Source organism: Nematolebias whitei, chromosome 9, assembly GCF_014905685.2.
Source record: "Nematolebias whitei isolate Nwh7 chromosome 9, NemWhi1, whole genome shotgun sequence".
NCBI classification, from domain to species: domain Eukaryota; kingdom Metazoa; phylum Chordata; class Actinopteri; order Cyprinodontiformes; family Rivulidae; genus Nematolebias; species Nematolebias whitei.
This window is the reverse complement of record NC_056506.1, coordinates 46,726,980-46,743,690: the sequence shown is the minus strand read 5'-3', so window position 1 is coordinate 46,743,690 and position 16,711 is coordinate 46,726,980.

Here is a 16,711-nt window from a genome sequence, read left to right as displayed (position 1 = left end):
TCAACCAAAGGAATCTCTTCCTGATAGAATCATTCAACCATAGGAATATTTTCCTGATAAACTCATTCAACCATAGGAATCTTTTTGATTGTGTACTGTTTATTCAAACATTAGTTTTCAAAAGAGTCTCGTAGCATTAGGCGGTGGTATATGCATTATCACAGATTCATAATTTGATATAACGGGGTGGACATTTTTGTTCTGGATAAGAATTTAACACAACAGGAGGGTTAAAAGTTGACTCTCCATCATGTTTAGGCTGTTCTCAATGTTCTGATTGATCCCGACACCAGAACATCAACCTATGCACTCTGACCTTAGTCAGACCTTTAGCCTTAGTCAAAATCATTTTTTCCAAAGCAATCCAGTTCAAACATTAAAATCAATTTTCCATCCTTGAGATGGACCCAGAGCGTCATTTAAAATAATATATTACTGTGCCAGACATTAGACAGCAGTTGAATATCTGTTATTCAGACAACGTTGAAATGTATCTCCAAAAGTAGATCTAAAATATGGAGGTGCCGTAGAAAAGCCGGTAAAATCCCTCAGCTTTGTATAAACGAGTGACGATCCGGTGCAGGAGTCGTCTCAGACTTATTACTAAGACGGCATAATTCCTGAGCTGAATATTTTTTATTTGACCCCTGAAGCAAACGTATCTTGGAAGATGCCAAGCTTCAAGCATAATTTAGTTTTGCTTTTGAAGCTCGAGGGACCGAGATGCCCGGGAACAAAATGAGTTCCCTCCCATGTTTGAAACCTCCCCATCACATCTCCAAAATTACAGATTTTATTACAACCTAGAGAGAACAGTCGTATTTTTGTTTTTTTAAAGCTGTGAAATGATTTACAATAATAAAGCTTCAGCTGCGTGAGGCTGAGTTATATCCACAGGTGTAAAAGTACAGATCTCTGGTTTCACACATCTGTGAGATGTTCTAGAAAACACTGAGTCCACGAAGGTTTAGTTTGTTCGGTGGCTGACGTTTTGGTTTCTCAGGCTCAGTCAATCCCACAATTAAACCAGTTTGTCTCTCACAGCAGAACAAAACAAATGAAGCAGTTGGTTTTTATTTGGACTGTTATGCACATTTTTTATCACCCGCTGCCAAAAGCAAAGACAGTGATGTATTTACCCACATCTGTGTGTGTGTTGTGTGTAGCGTTGGCAAGTTATTTCATGATCCTGTGGATCAATTTCAATGAAACTTTCAGAAAGTAATGTCTGGTGTACGTTTACAACTGTCAATGCCATTCAAGATGGCCGCCACAGCTAAGCAACCTTGGCTAGCACAAGATGACTTTAGCTCAGTCGATTTTATCATGTTGAGCGGAAGTAGCTAATGGTTATCTTCAACACATACTTTAAGCTCTACGCATTGGGCAGTATTTTTGTTTCAAACTTGTAATGAATGCTGGCCTCGCATTGTCTATCTGTTAGCAAAATATCTTGCGAATAACTTGACAGATTTTAATAGAATTCTCAGAAAGTAATTGTTGGGTGTGCATCTACAGCTGACTGACTTTTGGAGTCAAAACCATTCAAGATGGCCGCTACAGCTAATTGTTCAGAATTGTTCTGCAGGCAGTAACAGATCATGCAGGATCTCACAATATCACAAGATTGTGCACAACACCATTTATGACCAAAACAGATCAAATTTTACCATTTGTCATAGGCCTGTCACGATAAACAGTAAATCAATTAATCGCTTGATAAATGATAATTATCATTTATCATTTTTCAGCTTTATCATTTGTTCGTGTCTCTCTCTTTCTACTGAAGACACTGGATGACTAAAGGCTCAACTCCGGTGTTCTACACTGACTCCTTCCTTTCTCTTTTCTCTTTGAAATCTGTTTTAACGATCCAAAATCACGTTTTTGGATCGTTAAAAGCAGCTAAGCTACGAGCTAAGCTAACAGGCCGACCTCAGAAAAAACCTCCGTCTTGTTGAAGCTCCAAAATTCACAGTTGAAACTCGTGTCTTCGTGTAAAAAGTTGTTTTTCTCTGCAAAAAGAAGCCGAGAACTTGTTTACTGATTTTTGATTAAAAGCTTTGTGTGAAAAATGTTATGCTAAAGAGCTCAAACCACACTGAGCGTCCACCATTTTCAGAACCGATAAACAGGAAGGAGAGACAGCCCGTGTCACGTCAAGGACCCTCCCTCCCGTTTTTAAAAGACACGCTGCTCGCTCCCTCACTATCCATTCTTTGGTTCGAACAGTCTTATACTGATGGTTAAAAAAGGTACTACACTCAAAATTAACCAACATTTCTTCTTAAATTTGACAATAATTACTAATTATTGTCAAATTTCAAACAATATTATTGTTTATCGCAATAATTTCTGAGACAATTAATCACCCAGCAAAATTTGTTATAGTGACAGGCCTAATTTCTAATTTTTTGTTCAATATCTGAAAACGGGCGGCACGGTGGATTAGTTGGTAGAGCTGCCACCGCTCAGCAAGCAGGATGCTGGTTTGAATCTTGGCCAGGGGGCCATTCTGGGTGGAGTTTGCATGTTCTCTCTGTGCATCGTGAAAGGCAGACAACGCAGGCAACTGCGTTGTCTGCCTTTCACGGTGGTGTTCAATATAAAATAACCAGGATAAATAATGTATAACGCAACGTTAGAGATCAGTTTGCTCAGACAAAATGAGCATTTCCAGCTGAGCAGTAAACTCCAGAGACTTATAGATTTGTTTTTCCTACAATAAAACTCAAACGTGTCATTCTTCTCACATGAGCTGAAGCAGTTTTTTTTACATTCTTTGTTAATTTATATGCTAATCTTGTATTTTAACACGGCAACGTTCCTCAAAGTGCATCAGTTAAATCTCAGGAGGCTTTGGTTTCTTTTTTGAGGGACAATATCTGTTTTCGCTCCGTCTAATAAAACAACATGTAAACATGCATTTGGGATTCAGTCGGAGATCAGCACATCGGCAGCACTGATGCGTTTTAAAACGTTATTCAGGCTGGATGTGTCTCCGTTTCCCTCCTGAGGCAGAAGAACTTCCTGAGAATCTGCGGCTCGGTCCACACTTTTAAGGACTTTTGATGGACATGTTTGTGGTTGCGGGGTTTGAACTCGCAGGTTGCTCCGTCACCCTCTAACCACAGCCTTCATTTTAAACGGAGCCGATAATGTTTAACAACGGGAGTAATTTATGGGTCAGCGCGGCCGAGACACTTTTTTTTTTAATTTGGAGAGCGGGTCCGGGTCATTGCCGGTGACTGGAGCGACTTGAATAACGTGTTTCCTGGGCTCCACTTCTGCTTTGTGATAGTGGGAGTGAATTCTAATCCAGTCAAAGTGCTGCACAGCTTACTAATAAACCACCCCGAGTGCAGAAGGAGTCCAGCTGCAGCAGAACCTGGAACATGACCCAGAGGTTCTGACCTCCAGGCTGCGAAGGCTCGGTGTTTACGAGCTGCAGTAACTAACCTGCGGGTGTTTCTTCTGTTACTGCCGCTCGTGTTCTCAGGAAAGAGTCAAGAAGGAGCAGAACGTGCCGGAATGAAAGACTCTTGTTGAAGTTGAATAAGGCTGCATGATGGGCTGATGATTCATCTTCAGTGCGAAATCAAAACGACCAAGAACTGCTTGAACTGCAGTAAATCACACAAGATGTCATGAATTCACTCACTGCATGCCGGTGGACCCACTGCTCCGCCGCTTCACCTGCTTTACAGAAGATTCATATTCTCTGTGATATTCGGCATGAATATCGCTGTTGCATGTTGACACTAAAGCTCAAAGAGAAACTGGCATTAAACAAAATGTGGTAAAACTTTAATCTTCTCATTAATTGGTGTAAAGTTTTTGTGCAAGATCAGAATCAGAATAAGCTTTATCATCATTGCACCGAGATACAACGAGAACATGTACGTACAGCCGTCTGAAAGATGGAAGACACGTTAATGTGCAATACATGAAATTTAACCTAAGCTTAGTTTTGTGACTGCGTTCTAGCTCAGGGTGGCTGCATGTTGGAGCAGTTCTCTTACATTCAGTCTGTTATTGCTCTTGAAAACTTTAATTCCTCTTTTTTTCTGGATGTAAATCACTTTTTTTCGGATGATTACTCTGGTATCGGATGCTGTGCAGCTGGAAGGATTTTTACTGAAACCTTTTTTACTTTTGGGCATTTGTTATGATGCGTCACCATGGCAACAAGGTGCTTTTTTTTTTTTTACCCAACCAGGAACAGCTGATTAACATCTCAAAGCTCAAATACCTCAACTACAGCCCCAAATCCCAAATGAGTTGAAAAGGAAGCACTATGGATGAATTCCCGTCAACCTGAAGCTGGTGGCAAACTCAGCTCGTGACAACGGGAGGACCAGGATCATCCCCCGGCACCTTCAGCTGTCTGTCCGTGGCGACGAGGAGCTCAGCAGACTGCTGGGAGGAGTGACCATCGCTCATGGAGGAATTCTGCCCGTTATTCGGTCAGTCCTGCTGCTCAGGAGGACCGAGAGGCCCGCCAGATCTGACGGCAAGCTGGATCCAGGAGGACGGATCGGTATCTGTGGCCAGATTCTTCGGATTCGCTGCAGGAGATCCTTCCCTCCCACAGCTATCAGCATCTACAACAACTCTTGAATGAAACCAGGATCATGAGCTACAACTACACTTAGTTTCCCTTTGGGATTAATAAATTACTTTTGAATTGAATTGAATTGAATTGAGCACGGTGGCGCAACTGGTAGAGCTGCTGCCTCTCAGCGAGCAGGTCCTTGGTTCAAACCCCGGTCCAGGGGCCTTTCTGGGTGGAGTTTGCATGTTCTCTCCGTGCATGCGTGGGTTTTCTCCGGGTACTCTGGTTTCGTCCCACAGACCAAAAACATGCATGTTAGGCTGATTGGTAACTCTAAATTGTCCCTAGGTGTGAGTGAGAGAGTGAATGGTTGTTTGTCTCGTTTGTCTCTATGTGGCCCTGTGATGGACTTGCGACCCGTCCAGGGTGTACCCCGCCCCTCGCACAGTGATTGCTGGACATGGGCACCGGCGACCCCCGTGACCCAAAATGGAACAAGCGGGTAAAGAAAATGGATGGATGGATTGAATTAAATTAAATTCAGTTTATTTATAAATCACCAAGTCACAACAGAAGTCATCTCAGGGCACTGAAGAGAAACATTCATATATAAAATAATAATTTATCTGAGGAACATTCTGCTTTGAATTTAACTCCATCACAGAACTCTCATCTTGAGCAAGCATGAAGGCGACAGTGGAAAGGAAAAACTCCCTCATGAGGAAGAAACCTTTAGCAGAACCACATTAATTACTTGAAAACTTTAAGTTGTTCTCAAATTAAAACCCAAAGTGTTCATATTTACAAACTTTCAGACTTGTGCCTTCCTGCTGCTCATATTTTTTCAGTTAGCAAAAATAAACAAGATTATAAAATAAAATGTATTTGTGTGAAACACTGCTTTCAGTTCCATTTAGACTGAAGTAATTTTCAACCCAAACTGCTGAAACAGTGTGTGGAAGAAACAGGAGCAGCTCCGTTTGCATCAGAGACTAAAAACTTTTAAGGGAGGTGTAAATATACAGTACATTAAATACATTGTTTGGTTCTCAACACATGTACACGAAACATTTATTAAAAAATTTTACTTGAAATTTGTATAAAATCTGTTGATCTTTAGTAAAATAAAGATTTATAGACTAAAACTTTCCACTAGTCCGCTCCTAATTCAGTTATTAGATGTTTGTCAGCTCTTAATGAAACATAAAAAAAGAGATAAAATATAAAATGTTTAACATTAATACCTGTAGTGTGTAAAACAGGATTTTGAGCACGTGTTTTGCATACATGAACTGTTCACACAGATTGTATTTGGCATATTTATTATGTGTTTGTAAACATTTGTGAAAGATTTGGAGCCAGAACTGTAATAAAAAGCACCCGTTTGTCGTATCTTATAAGAAAAGTGAACCGTTTGTAATATCTGTGACATTTCCGTGGCATTTGAAGCCACTTGCTCGTCGCTCTGCTGCTACACAATCAGATCTATATTGGATTTAAATCCCAGGATCAGAGCGTCTCCCATGAAAACACTCAAGTTGGAACTTGATGACATTTACATCTGGCCATCGCTGTTTCTGATAGGCGCGACACCCAGCGTGTTATTTAGATCTCATTTGGGAAGCTGTAAGCAGCCCTGCAGAGATTTCCGGGGAAGTTGTCCTGGATGAAGCCTGCTGTCAGACCGACACGTCCATCAGACTGAAAGTTGTGACAGTCAGGAGTCAGCTGCTGACGTGCATGTGAGTTCATACTCGGTGCTCACGAGGAGCCGTGTTTGAGCAGGTGTTTGTGTCTGCAGCGTCACAACAGATGATTGGAAACATGTATGAGCTCATCAGTGTGCAGGCGTCCGTCAGTGTCTGCAGACTGACGGGCCGGACCGCCTCCTGTTTACAAAATGGAAATGTTGTGCAGTCGATCGTTCATCTCTAGAACGAGCCCACCCCGTTCCTTCGAATAATATTTTTATGTGCTCGTAATTTGTTTTGGCAAATGTCGCTCAGAGAGGAAACGGAGAGAATGGAAATGTAACAAAATACACTGCAGTGACCCTGAGGCGCTTAAAAACCAATATTTAGACAAAATCACATTAATTAAATGAAAAAAATGAAACGACAAAATGCTAATCTAGAGTTCAGTGGTTGTTTTTGTGGTTAAAAAATGAGGCTTCAGTCCCTAATAGAGTGCAGAAATGTGAAGTACTGAGTGTTTGTGAGTGAACCTGGATAAAATGCTTTGCAGGTGGCGTATTATTTTTTTGGCGTAGGTGAGCAAGAGTACGGAGGGATTTGCCAGCAGACGTTTGGTTTGGTCTTGCGTAGAGCCCGACTGATATGAAAATTTTAGCTATTGCAATACCGATATTGGGAGGGGAGGTGGAATGCCGATAACCAATATAATGACTGAATTTTTTTTGCTTTGTCCAACCTCAAAATTTAATTTAACAGTGAGTGGAGCAGGGCTTGTTATTTAGCGCAGCTGTTAGCAACCATGAAGCTAAGCAAATCAGATCCTTGCTATACGTAGTCCCACAGTAGGTTTACAAGTGGTGCACTGGTCATAAAAACAGTCTTCCTAACGTGCATTCACATTTTCTGGCTTCCACTATTCACCATAAAGGTATCAAGTGTGTTACAAAATTATAAATTACACAAAGGAATGCCTTTCCTGGTTCATTGTTTAAACAGTCAGTTACCTATGGTGAAGGTCTAATTAGTATTGACCGCAGCAAAGTTGATTGTTTCTTTGCAGAGAAATAAAGATTTCAGACAAACAATGCATTTCATTGAGGACGACAAAGATAATGTTACTAACACTGATATATTTTGTCATATTATGCTATGTTAGATTTATTGTTCTGGAAAAAGTTTTACAAGACAATAGTCTATGCTAGGTTATCCAAACATTAGCTTGCTAACTTCAGAGGCACCCAGCTAATGACAAGTGGATTGGATATAATTTATTATAGTTGATTTATTTTACTGATCAATTAAAATAAACTTACCATGCTCTGTTCAGCAAAATACAGTACGCAGTATTGCTTCCTGCTTTGTCTGCACTGAAGGTGAAAGTGAAACTTAAGGTCATGACTTGAAAGTAGTCTTCATGCGCCCTCTGCTGGATACATTGTATAATTACAGCTGGTTCCAGCATTTTAGGGCTTAAAATTAGAAATGTGTATATCAGTGAATATTGGGACAATTATCATCGGTACCGATATGACCCCAAACATCTATATCGGCCTAAAATATCAGCTCTACCAATATATCGTCCGGACTCTAGTCTTATTGTGTTTTGGTTTTTTTTGCAGGTTCAGAGGAGAACGTAATGGATTCTAGGAGCAGCTACACAGGCGAGACGGGAGTGGACAGGCAGTAGAACCAGGCGGAGCTGACTCTCTGGCTTTGAGTTTCAGGTGCAGACAGAGGACGGAGCAGAGGTGGTATCGAACAGATTCAGAACTGGCAGAGCAGCCGGAAGACGCGCCAAAACAGGACCAAGATGACCACAGGCTGACCTGAAGGTTATTTAAGGTAAGTTTATCTTCACCGTAGAACAAAATGAACTTACAAAATCTCTCCAACATTACCCGAGTGGAGAAGTCACTGAGAAACTAACGGACCACTGCCGAACACGGGATCAGCTCCACCTTATAAACCTTGGTGGCAGTCGGCTCCGACAAGTCCCACCTGAGTGTGACTTCAACACTCTCCCAGCTCAAGTGATAAACAAAGAACAACATTAAAGGAAAAATAAAATAAAAAACAGAATTCTCACGATACACTGTTGTTTTCACTAAAAGGTTACATCTGTCCACACAGAAACACGAGTGCCATTATTATGTGAGGTTTCGATCACGCCTCTTCTGTGTGAACCAAAAACATATCGAGCGTTCAAAACATAAATCATTCCCGTGTGAACCTTTGACAAAGACTTTTTCCTAAACAATTGCTGCTTTTGTTTGATACCACCCATGAAATGTCTCGTTAACCATTTCAGCACAGCCAAACTTTAACAGACTCGAATACATCGAGACCGACGGCTTGAAGGGAAACTGGAGAAACGACTCGTTCCATTTTCTTGGGCACAAAGTAGTGGTAGACATGAACAAAATCTGATGCAGCATCATCATTTCTGAGCAGCGTCGTATCTCTTGTCCACTTTAATTAACCAGAAATGGAGCGTTAAAAAGAAAATGTTTTTTAAATCCAAAGGAGCTCCATTTAGTGTGGACAGGAAGTCTCTTGCACTCTGAACTATGAAGTAACAAGCCTCAAACGATTATAAATGTAGAGATTCATCATGATTAAAGAGACAGGGTGTCAGACTTGCCTCTGACAGACGAATCTTAATCAGGTTTTTAGGAAAACGCCCCCCACCCCCCACCCCTGTTTGCCAGTTGTCCCAAACCCGATCACTGATGGACACGAACTCCGAGGATCGGCCCTGTAAGTGAACAGAGCTGCCGTCTAATCATGTTCGCAACACCCACAGACATCTGGTAAACACTTGGGCTGCAGCCGTGCAAATGAACTCTGGTACAACGGACAACCAATTATGGATTTGACTGGTGGGGGAGCGGGGGGGTGATAAATTTTGCATGTTTGATTATACATGTTTTACAGCGGTTACTTACTGAGCTACACAGCGATGCCAGCAGTGCGTCTATACTGATTAATTTCCACACCGTATTAAATCTCACCCGTCGCAATGAAAGGCAGATATCATGACTGTCTGTTAGTAAAATATCTCCCAAATCATTAAGAAAATCATAACGACATTCAAAGTAATCATTGGTTGTACATCTACAACAGACTGACTTTGACGTCACAACTTATCATCTGTGGAAAACACAAAAATGTTTTATAAATCTAGAAGATGAGCTAAAAATTTGAGTGGTAGTAGCTAAGAGTCATTCCCTACACACACCATGAGCAGACAGATGACGGCAATATGGAGGATTTCCAGTTTCATTGTGTGAACGCTTATAAAGAGCGTTCACTTTGGAGATCCATTTTTCTTCCGTCCGTTTTACGGCACGTAACTCGTTCTGCAGTCTTTGTGCTAGTTCAGCAATTCATGTATCCAAATGTTCGGCTCGTTCAGGAAATTCCTGCTGTGACGTTTGGTATTTGTGCAACTTTTTCTTTTTGTGATACAATAGTCCCACGTTTATGGCGGGGGATCCGTACCCTGAAGCCCCGCGATAAGTGAAAAACCGCAAAGTAGGAATAGTAGTACAAGTAGTAAGCAGCAGTTTATTTTATTGTATGTATGCATGTGTATATATATATATACTGTGTATATATGTATACTGTGTATATATGTATATGGCATTTTAAACCCTTCCTATACTCTTGCAATATCCTAAACAATGTTTCTAAACGCTCTAAAAGAGCACAGCCTGTCATGATTTCAGCTCCCTGCCTCCTCTGCTCTTTGCCACCTGCATTGCTCTAAGCCACGCCCACTTCTCAGCTCTGCATGGAGAACAGCTGATCAGCTGCAGCAGGAAGTTTATCCTGCAGTGTGAGCTGCACAAAGGTGCAACAGGTGCTAAATAATTTTAAATTATTTATTTTAAATAAAAATTCCATGCCGATCGTGCGGCTCGTCCATCAATTAGCCAATTGTGTGTCGTGTCCCATCTTTAGTTTGAAAAACCGCTATAGAGCAAGTCTGCATTAAACGAAACGCTAAGTAGCGAGGGACTACTGTATTTTTAGCCTTTTCAGCCATGTTTTCTTCATAAAAAAAATGAATGGGGCTCTTCACATTCAAACCTTTTGCTGCTCATTTCAGCTTTTGTTCCATTTTAGCTTTTTTCAGCTTTTTCATGCTAATTTCATCTTCCTTCAGCTCATTTCAGCTTTTGTCACTTTTTTTTTGCTCTTTTCATCTTCTTTTTGTTAATTTCAGCTTTTTTTGTTCTTTATTTGACAGTTCTTTTTGCTATATGTTTTTTTTCTCCTTTCAGCTTCATTTGGCTAAATTCAGTTTTTTGTTGTTCTTTCATAGGTATTGCTAATTTTAGCCTTTTTATTCTTTTTTGTGCTAATTTTTTGCCTTTTGAAATCAATTCTAATAGTTTCAACCTTTTTGCTCCTTTCAGCCTCTTTTGTTGTTGTTGTTGTTTTGTAATTTTAGCTCTTTTTGGCTGATTTCAGTTTCTTTTTTGGCAAGTTTCATATTTTTTTCATATTTTTAGCCTCTCTGTGCCTTTTTCAGCTTCTTCATTTAATTTCTGATACATTTCGGCTGTTTTTCAATTGTTCAAATTCAACTCACATTAACAGTTTAGCCTTTTCAACCTGGTTTCAGCGTCTTCAGCAGCTTTATGCAAAAATAATTCAGCAATAAGCGTTCACACTGCATTTATGCAGGAAATGCAATTGTTATTTTCTCTGCATTTCTCCTGTTGGAGGTTTAAATGTGTTGTTATACAGTCGTAGTATAATCCTCGTGTGTATTTTAACCTTCGTGTTGGTATTTACATGGATTATAAGTGAAACTGACCTGAATTCTCTGCAGCAGACGTGAGCGAGGTGTGTTTTTGTGTTTCCTCGAAGTGTGTGCGCGACAGCGTGACAAATTTACATTACAGAGCTCACCTGTTGGCAACAACAGGGGGCAAAAAAAGATAACTATCAGGATTGCCATGGTAACAGTCTTCCCGCTGTTCCCGGTGGAGACCCGCAACGCCACAGCCTAAAGCGTGTGTGTTGGTGATGGAGGATGGGGGGGCGGGGTCCTGTTCTTTGTGGGGGTTGGATGTTCTTTTCCAGAGGTATAGTTTGCGACGCAGCAGGTAGATGACAGGAATTACAGCCGCAGCCAGAGGTAAATATCAAGGCCACGCTGCCGAGGAGCCTCTGTATTTCTGAGCCGTTGCCATGGCAACAAGGAGCGGAGAGTGGCCCTAATTTTGCGTTGGACACCCTGAGACTGATGAGCCGTTGAACATGTTCATGTATGTTTGTGTTGGGGTAGGTAATATACCCCGAGATGGATCCATCATCACGCTGCAGCTAAACGAACTGACGTGAGCGAACGTTGTTTTCCCTTCGCGACGTAAATCATCTGCGTGTTCCTGATCCTTCTTGGCCTCCGAACAAAACCACGTACACGTATAAAGAAAATACACCAAACGCTAAACTAAAAAATCTGAAAACGCTCCCACAATGTTTACATGCAGGTGGTTCAAAACCTCCTTAAGTCAACTTTAGCATCAGAGACGGATGAAATGTGCACGTGGCATTAAACACATCAAACCAATACAAAAAGAAACCTAGCAATTTAACTGCAACAACTTGTCAACCTAAAATAACCCATGCCAAGAGGTTTTACATCAATAAACAACAAGGATCTAATTTAAACACAGTTCCATCGACTTCTGATGGCCTGAAACGTTCTTAGAATAACATGAAAATATTTGTTAGAGTCAGATGTTCAAAACATTTCTGCTGTAAAACTGCAACAACTGTTGGGCTGGTTGGTTTTATTTCTTTTAGAATTATTTATTTGCCTTTAAGAACAAGTCTCAGAATAGTAATCCACAAAAAAATAATACATAACAAAGCCTGAAGAAGTAGTTAATATTTATTTTATTTAGCAATAAATCGAGGTATCATGTTTGTGTCATGGGCCTTTTGTGTGTTTTTTCATGACTCTCAGCTACTACCACATCAAATTATCGCTCAATATCCTTAAAACTGACTGAGTTAGAGCCATGTCTGTGTTTCGAGAAGGGTATGTGGCATCATTGTGTCGTGATCTCCAGCTTTCACTGGAAGAGTTTGCAGCAGAATGTGGAGACTCTGAGCTGGTCTGTTGTGGTAAAGAGGGAGCTGAGCTGAAGGTGAAGCGCTCTGTTTACGTTCCTCACCTTTGACCACGAACTCCGGGCAGTGACCGAAAGAACGAGACCGCACATACAAACAGTCTAAATGAGTTTTCTCTGCAGGGTAGCCTGACTCTCCCTTAGAGATGGGGTGAGGAGTTTAGTGATTTTGAAGGGACTTGGAGCAGAGCTGCTGCTCCTCCACATCCAGAGGAGCCAGCCGAGGTGGTTCAGGTGTGTCCAACAAGGAGATGACACACACATCTCGTCTGGCCTGGGAACAACTTGGAGTCCTCCCAGAAGAGCTGGAAGATGTGGCTGTAGAAATAAATGTCTGGACCTCTCAACTCAAGGTCTGACTCCAGAAGAAACGGCACATAATCGACCCACGGATGAGTGTATTTGGCCTTTGTGGCCATCTTAAATTGGTTTGGCTCCATTAATCAGTGGTAAATGTACATCCAGTTAATAATTTAGGAGTTTTAATAAAATGTATCCATTCGTTCGTGAGATATTTTAGTAGCAGCCACACCCACGTGCCTGCGCAGGCAAAAACATGTTCTCCTACTTTTGCCTTCCACCAGCGGGGCATAATATCGCGCAGCACAAACTTGACACTAAATTGCAAAATGTAAGACCGTTCAACTCAAATGAGACTTTATGACTTTATTATTTTTACATTTGGTTGATATTTTGGACTTCTTTATTGTGCAGCACCCTCTGCAGAAATGCCCCCTCTTATCACAGAACTGACCCTTCAAAACAAAAGCCTGAAGTGTGATCTGTGACCAGAAGACAAAACTGGGTTTTAATGTATAATACTGGTTTTGTACAAGAGAAATTAAAAACCATTAAAGACTAATACCTGGCCTTTTGTCTAAAAATTCAAAAACTTTCAGTTTCTAGTAGAAGTTATTGCTCAGCTCATTCTTACCTGAAACAAACTTCATCTGTTTATTTCCCCAAAACTTTTCCCTTTCATAATTTTTTTCCCCAGCAATGAGTATTTAGTTCCCTGCCAGCAACAGAGCGTGTTGGTGTCTTGTGTTGTTTGTGGACTCCACGCAGTCGATCATCGAGCTCTGCTGATGACAGTTTGACAACAAGCAACAAACAGTTGAGCAACATTAATAATATCTTTCACTTTCTGCCTCGGCTGATATCTCTCCGTCTCTCCTTCAGCGTCTCTCGCTCCGTCTCTGTCAACCGCCGGACAATGAATCAGTAGAGTTTCCCTGAAGGAGACGTCTCTCTGTTTCCAGGAGGAAACGGGGGGGCCCTCGGGTTACGAACTTTAGGATCCTGGTCGGTGTAACCTGGAGCATCGGAGACTGTTGGGGGTGAAACTGGTTCATTGGGAGAGGAAATCAAAACGTTGCGTCAGAATGTGTTTCCAGAGAGGAGACGGCCGCAGAAACTGAGATTTAGAGGAAAAATAAAACTATTTGTTAAAAGAATTGCAGGTTTGTGCTTCTGCATCCGTGATGTTCAATGAGTGTGTCCGAGCAGCCGGTCCCTCCCCCTCGGTTGTTTGTCTCTTTGATAGAAAGTGCACTTCATTCATAATGTATCGTGGAGACGACTGCATATAAAACATTACCAGACTCCATCAGATTCCACACGGGAAACGGTCTGCTTTCTGTCCTGATGTCCCAAGGCAACACACACACACACACACACAAAAAGCACTTCCTTTTCTGCAGGATTCAGTTTTCAGTTCAGTCACTTATTGAATCCTCTTGAAAATGTTCTTCGAAGACAGCCGAGAGTGAAAACCGGAGCGTTCTGAGTCACCGAACCTTTGCTTTTATCGGTTTCTTCTACATTATCGTCCGCCGCCAACGTGCATGAGCAACTGTTTAGTTATGTAGTTATTGTTTAATCTTTATTTTACCAGACGGGACATTAAGAACGGTTTCTTATTTACAGTGGATCGGCCTGGCGAAGGGTAAGGGAAATGGTAAACAATACAAAAGCATAAAATACCATAAACAACAACAAGTAAATGAAAGAAGTATTAAAAAAGTAACTATAACACAAAACTCATTAAAATAAATTAAACATCAAATATAAAACAACGTGACTAACTGGTACAACATTTACAACTGTTTAAAATAAACAACAAAATTGACTCTGGACGGTTTCTTTTTGTTGAAACGTTTCGTTAACCCTCCAGGTGACCTGACTTAACTTTGTTGGATTTATTACTTGGATTATTGAGCATGAACTTAGATGTTTTTAAAAAAAGGTTTTCAAAAAGGTTCCAATCATTTGAGGCAGCAAAGGCAAAGGACACCAAAACGAAACTTGGTCCTCGGTGTCTTCAACCACCGATGTTGGGATGATCCGGTGTAGCAGCTACTGGATACAGCAGCCATGTAATATTTTCTGTTAGCAAAACATCTAGGGATTTTAGTGAAACTCTCAAAGTAATCATTGAATGCATGATTGATATTAGGAGTCAACCATTTCAAAATGGCCGCCACAGTTAATCAACCTCAGCAAACACACAAATGGCTGCAACTTGTAATATTTTTACAGATACTCCCTTCGTCTCCTTCCTCTCACCAGTTCACCGCTGAGTGTTCATACGCCGGGTCTACTGTACTTTCTGCCGTACACGTCACACTGCCGCATGAGTCGCATCACTCCAAATATGTCTAATAAAGTAGAAAAAAAACATAAATAAGTCACATCTATCGCATTTGTTACCTGGAAACATGGGCTGGTGTTGTGCAAAAAATCGATTGGCGGCTGCGGGAGCGTGCATGGGAGGACTTTAACAAGAATTTAACAAGATTAACACTTAAAAACAATTATTTGTTTGCTCAAAATTATAGTAAAGGTGTGTCTCAGTTGAACTTTTCCTTAATAAATGCACTTTAATGGTCAAATCAGCTGCATTTCACCTGAGCGGTGCAGCAAAATGCAGCTGATTTGACGTTTGCTCAAGTAGTTCCGGAGCGAGACGAAGGTGGCTTTGTATGGCAGGCAAAGTGTCTCATTAATAGCCATTTTTACCTATTAATGAGACACTTGGCTTGCCGTAATGCTCAAGGGCCGTCTAGCGGCTGAAAATCATAGTGCTCAATATTTTCCATGTCAGAATGAATGAAATTGTCAGATCTCGTCCAAAAATTGCGTTATAAAGATGAGGGGAAAACGTATATTAGTCGCTTTGGTGTAAAAGTCACAGTACTCGCAAATGTATGCAAAAAGGTTTTGACTTATACGGCGAAAAATACGGTAGTTCACTGTGTCCTGGTGGTTTGCTGTCACACCAGCCTTTTGATTTTAATTAATGAAGTTTTAAAGTTTTATTCTGCTCAACTCGTGTGTAGGTCTGCTTTTTCTGGGTTCTAGTCTCCTAAACTTGACTAAATGTTATTTTCAAGATCCAACCAGCAGCGCTGTAATTGTTGTTTCTCATCTTGTGATAATCTCAGTTAAAAACTTTATCATGAAAGGATCGGGCGATATGCATTCCTTATCGCCCTTTATATCTCCTTTAATTATGATTTATTCTCGTAACCGATTTGCTTATAAGAAGACAGATTTACTATCAAGGTCCTAATTATTTAGCGGGGTTTATTTATTTTTAATATTTTTGGTCTGTTTGTTTCATGTGTTATTGATGTTTTATCACATCTCCATAAAATTTAGTGCTTATTGTTTCACAAATTGTGGATTTTAATATCAATAGGGACAAATTCAACCTATGATTTGATCAAAACAAACCTTCAGTCCCCATCAACACCACATACCATGAATGTGGGAAAACTTCAGTTTTTTCTAACAAAGCGTCATATTTTTCAGATCCAGACTTTGACCTTGTCTTCGGTAGATTTTCTGCTTGATCAATATTGCTAGGCAACCACTGTGCAAGCAACAAGCACACCTGTTACACAGAAATATAAATAAATAGTAAATCAGACAAAGAGCAGCAGCTTAACGGAGCAAAACGACCTCAGCTTTCGTAAGTCGTCTCAGAATAAAGTTTTAATTTCACCTTGGAAAAGGAAGGAACCTCCTTGAACTGTTTTCAGTTCAAGAGATGCATAAATCAGATGCAGGCGAGGCCGTTGGATCCAGAAGTACCACTGGTTCAGTACATGCTGTTTTTATAAAATCGTAACTCTGCTTGTGAAGATGTAGCGATTTATGTTTTTGCCCAGAACTGCGCAGGTTTGTTGGTATGTCGTGAATCAAAGGACGGATTTTACTCAAACTCCAGGAAGTTATCACTGGATGCATCTGATTAACAGATTATGTGACAAAAGTTCATATGGTAGTAGCTGAGAGTCATTCAAAAT